Below are 6,000 nucleotides of genomic sequence, written 5' to 3' on the forward strand. Positions count from 1 at the left end.
AATGTATTAGGAAAAACATCGTTTCAGTATTTTTCTGCCAGGTGGCGCAGGTCTCACCCAAAATTGTCCAAGCGTGAGATTCTTGTAAGAAATTCAATTCCGTACAACTTTGTCCAAGGGTACATAACAATCCGAATTGATCCTGATTTTTGGTGATTTTTTTTTGAAAAAAATATTCTTATATACTACCTATAAAACCCCTTATCAAATTTCAAGTAAAGAAGCCGATTTCTTTTCATCGCATTGCTAATAACTCATCAGGATCAACCTAGATCTTCTTGCACCCTTCGACAAAGTTGTAGGAAATTGAATTTCCTACAAGAACCTCACACTTGAACAAAATTGGGCGAGACCTAAAGCGATTTGTATCAAAATTGGCACAGTTACTTATTATTCCTAAAGAATCGAGCCACTTTGTTCGAGGCAGGCCCGTAGCCAGGGGGGGGGGGCTTCCGGGCTGCAGCCCCCCCCGAAATTTTTACCATTTTTTTTTTAAAATTGAACTACCTTAAAAAAATCTTAAATCAATGATTGTGTGTTCTCTTCCCAGAAATAATTTGTAAGATAGAGAATCAAGAATTGATTGATCAAACTAAGTAATTTGCCTGTCCATTGCCGGGCTCAGTTTTTGTAGATTATGGATAGAAAATTTGGATATTTAAAAATTGAGCTGCAGATTTGAACATTGTTCCATTCAGTAACATCTCATTTATCTTGTAGTTTTAGCATTACATTGGTTAGGATGGTCCAAATCTGGGCTTACTTGGGGCTATCCCCTGAAATCAAAGATTTACGCATCACTAGCCTAAGTTCCAAAATTTGAGCTTTTTCTGACCACTGACCACCAAGTTTGGGCAAAATCGTCAAATTGTATGGAGAAAAGCAACTGTTTCAGTTTTTACCAATGGAAGGCGCAATAACTATCCAGTTCTTATCAATTTTCAGAACTAATATCTTCTTTAAATTTGGAAAAACTTTCCCGAAGACACCTTATTTTTTGGGTTTTTGCTAAAAGTTATTAACCTTCGAAAATAGCAATTTCCGAGCGGACTGCTCTAAGGGGCTACATAGAAATAATTACCGTCATCTGGGGCGAATCGGGACTACAGTCTGAATATGGACAGCAAAAATCCTTAGATCTTGTTGTCTTATTTTTGATTGTAGAACTTAAGTATGACCCCTGAAGAACCATAAAATAATTTAGAAATGATGCTTGAGAAATATCTGTGTGTATTTTTTTATTACTTTTTCGTAAACCTTTTTTCCGAAACCACTCGTCCAAAATGCTTTCTTTTGGTCACATTTTTTAGTTTCCACCGTGGCCAATCTCCAATTTTTATTTAATATATCAAAAATCGGAAGATCAACTCAGTGAATACTTATTATCAACTAATTTTCACTTTGTGCATGAGCTTGCGATTTATAAAGGAAGAAATAAAATGATAAAAATATTCAAAACGTTAAAAAAAATTAAGCTTGGATTGAAAAACTCTGAAATTAAATTTATTAAACATCACTTTCAAATTATATAATTTCTGATCAATAATTCATTTTTAAACTATTCAATTTCTATTTTTTGGATTTTACAGATCAGAATTTGCATTTTGAAAATTTTAAAATTTCTTTATTATTTTTTTTATAATTTCTTATTTTTGAATATCAATTGTAAATATTTTCCAAAGTTTATGTTGCCACCTTTTCAAAATGGACCAAAAAACAGAGAGCAAATACAATATTAAAAAAAAATAGCTTCACAATTTTAATGGAAATAACTTATTTCGATTATGTCTTTTTAGGACCAGCGACCAGGTCGGTCCGGAAAACAAATTTGAGATGTTTTTCCTGCTTTGATAATCATATACGACATGTTTGGGCTCGTTTAAAAATATTTAGAATTTTTGTAACATGTCGCGGAACCGCGGAAAGTTTTTTCTCACGAAAAAAGGATTTCGCCATCAGCTAGATATTTTGAAAACTAATGATGCAAAACAACTGTACTGATTTAAAGTGTGTTTTGAACACTTTTAAAATAATAAAACCAAAGCTTGTAGTTTTGATTTGTAACCCTCTCAACTTTGGTCAGAGTTTAGTGACATAAACTTCAGAATAATATTCGCAACGGCTAATTGAAGATTTAAAAATTTTACACTTTCAAATTTCTAAATTTTCTTAATTTTTGATTTAAATTTGTTTGGTATAAGACAAAGAAATGCCAGAAATCAAAAATAAAAATAATAAAAACATAAAAAATTTAAGATAACAATTCAACAGAATAATATCAAAAAATCTGAAATTCCAAAAATTAAAAAATCTAAAACTGAAAAATTAATAAAATAATTGATACTTAAGAAATCCTAAACTAAAAAAAATATCATTTTAAAATTAAGTTATCCAAAATCCAATAAATAATGTTTTTCTAATCTTAATTTTAGGATGCTTTAAATATTTTTATGTTTGAATTCTAGTATTCCTAAATTAATTTATATTTACCAGAAAATTAAGTGATTTTTGTAATGGCTTTTCCCTTATTTCAGCATTTTAAGATTCAGCGTTTTGATAGTCAGCTTCATGAGGCAATTCTTCAATATTATTTAAGCGAATACATTATTTTCAAACGTTATTTTCAGTCGCATCCAAATAAACAAATCAAAATCTCATCAACACATATTGCTCCCGAAGAAATATCAAACGACGCTTTTGTTTCTGTTCCTTTTCAGCTGCGTACCGCTTAAGAGAAGTCTTTTCGTAAACCTTTTCTTGACCGTTCCTTGAGATTTTTTTGTATGGAGTTTTAAGAGTCTCCGTACTACAGGACATTTTTAAAATTTTCGTTTGAAAGTAAAATATAGTTCTTGTAGCAAAATTCAGACTAAGATTTGATTTACAGGAAAAATGTAATTGATTTAAGAATTCTTACATAAAGTATTCTTTACTTTTAAAACAAAAATTTAAGATAATAATTACACATGATAATTTCAAAAAAATCAGAAATTCCAAAAATGAAAAAAATCAAATACATAAAAAATATAAAATAATTACAACTAAAAAAATCCTTAAATTATAAAAAAACATTTTTTATCATTTTTAAATAAAGATATTCAAAAAATAATTTTCAATCATTTTAATAAATTATGTTTTAATAATCTTATTTTTTTTATGCTTCGAATATTGGTATGTTTGAATTCAAGTGCAGACTAAGATTAGATTTACAGGATAAAACTAATCAATTTATGAATTCTTACATAAAGTTTTCTTTATTTTTAATTTAGCAACGTTTCGTAAATATAAAATTTCTAAACCATAAAATGTGCAGGATTTTGTTCCTAGAGTCAAGATATTGCTTGAACAAACATCGATTTTAATAAATGGTTACAATCCTAAATTATTAAACATGTATATAGATTAAAATTTTATTAAAAAATTATCTTTAGACTTGAGATCTGATTAATTTTTTTTGTCATGTTTTAAAATTTTATTTTTGCTCAAATTCTGGACCAATTTTCAGAATACAATGAGTAATGAATTTGAAAATGGCGTTTAGTCGGAATATTAAAGTTAAACATGATTCGTTTTAATGTTTAATGCAATCGAGGAAAATTTTAACGGTTACATATGCATTTAAAAATGGTTACATATGCATTATTAACAACTCTTCCAGTGAATATTTTGGCGTTAAAAATTAATTTAATACATTTTATCTAAATTTTTTAACACATTAAAATTAAACACAGGCACTGATTTTTTTTTCTTCAATTATATATTTATTATAGGCCTACACAGAAAAAAATGTGAATTTACTCGACACGGAAAAAATGAATCACATGTAAACTCAGTTGATGTAAACTTGAGATTCGACGTAATTTTTGTTGTTGCCATGGAGACACTTCAGAAGCTGAAATTTCAACGATTATATTTTTTTGTATTTCATTAAAATTATTTATTTTTGAGAGCACCCGGAGCTTCGCAAAATATGAAATGGCTTCAATACCTAAGAACAATTAAAATAAAACATTGTTTAAGTTTGTTTATAAAATTTTAAGAAAAACAAATATTCCAGTTATGAGTTTTATGTTGTGCTAGAAAAAATGAAAAATGTTAGATAAACCATCACAATTATCACACAGCTGAAAATGTAAATCCAAGCGTTTTAAAATTTCTCTCAGTATAAAATACAGAAAACATAATACTTATGGTTAGATAAATCGATATTTCTTTTAAAAAAAATTTATGCTTTCAAAAATTTGATTCAAGTTAAGTATATTCTAAATTTAGCGACGTTTATCACGAAATTGGATTACAATTAAACAATTCAAGAAAATGTTAAAAAAACACTTTCTCTACTCCTTCAATACAAACTAGCTGTTAAAATAAAGAAAAAAAATGACGAACGAGTTTCTTCAATAAATACATTGATAACTTAATATGAAAATCTTCGAAAACTTTTTTGCATACATTACATTAAAATTTTACAATTCATCTCAATAATTATACCACAAACCAAGTGATGGTATAAATGATTTGCTGATTTTTATACTCCTTGAATTTTTGCACCCAAGCCCCCCCCCGAACAAAAATCCTGGCTACGGCCCTGGTTCGAGGTTCCCATTTCCATGAACGCTTGTTCACGATTTTGGGAACTCTTTTTTCTCGGTGCAGGGGGTATCTCTAAAGATTTTTCAAAATTTCCAATTCTCCTTGTCACCCTAATGCTCAACTGCAATTTGAAAGAACCTTAATGGAGGGTTAAACATGAAACACGTATTTATTTTAGAAGCCATGCCTAACTGCCGTGACCACATAGTGACAATTCATACGTTAAGTCGGCACTCCAGTTCATATTCGCATCCCTACTAAGCTGCCCAAAACCGCTCCGTCACACGATTTCGGTGGGAATTCCTCCGTCATATCTCGGTCATCGTGCAATTCGCCGACTTTATGCTCTTTCGGCAGGCTTGTTATGCACGGGTGTTTCTTGCGAGTCGTGGTCCATAACTTTATAAACATGTATCCATAAAAAAAAAGAAAGATATGTGTGAGTGCCTTAATGCGCACACCGCGCGCTGATTATTCGCCGATTATCAGACAATTAATAGCTTGAAAATGGTTTTCGAAACGCGCCATTTTCGTTGAGGTAACCGTGTCGGACGACGTTGTGGGGCCCGCTTTTGAGTGAAATGATTCGCGAAATTAAATCAACTTTGGCGTTGGTAGTCCAACGCTTCAGGGGTTCACTCAATTAGAACCTGACTCAAGAAAAAGCTGACGGAGAAGTACGAACGCAGCTGTTGAAACGCCACACGTGTGAATCTTCACGGGAATCACTTGATCGCTAGATTGGTTCACTCGTCCAAACTCTCGATTCAAGGGCGGCTGGGTGGCTCATAATGCAATTGGTTGTGTCCGCAGATCTTCGCGTGGCATCTCGTCAAGCATCTCGCGAGTGTCCTCTCGGCTCAGCGATTACCACATCGAGTTGATCGTGATCGACCAACTAGGGGGTTCCGAGCACACAGTTGGGGGTGGCCTGCGAGATTCTGGACGAAATCCTCAGATATGGCGATCTGCTGTTTGTGGACACACTGCGGTGATCGTGTCGTTGAGAGCTGATAGATATGTAGCCCTCGGGGAGCGAAATTTTCGTTGACGGTTCAAGATCTTGGTGGAGTGGCAAGCTGTACCAGATTTCGCGGGCTAATTACAGACCGCGTTGTCGTGGCTTGTTGTCCAAGCTGACCTGACCTGATTGCCAGAGAAGATTGCTGGGGCCAGATTGGATGACGACGGGTTCGTGATTGATGGTGGATTCTTTTCTGATGATGATTTTTTTTTTTCTTTTCTGATGACCTCAAGGATTCGGAGTTGATGAACAATCTGAAACATTCAAAACGATTTTCTTCAATAATTTTGAGCAATAAATAGCAATAGAAACCATTCAAACAGCATGCACTTTGTAAGCACAAGCATTTATCAACCCCCGTTATTATTTTCCGATATCGGTGT

This window comes from Culex quinquefasciatus, chromosome 3 (genome assembly GCF_015732765.1).
Source record: "Culex quinquefasciatus strain JHB chromosome 3, VPISU_Cqui_1.0_pri_paternal, whole genome shotgun sequence".
Lineage (NCBI taxonomy): Eukaryota > Metazoa > Arthropoda > Insecta > Diptera > Culicidae > Culex > Culex quinquefasciatus.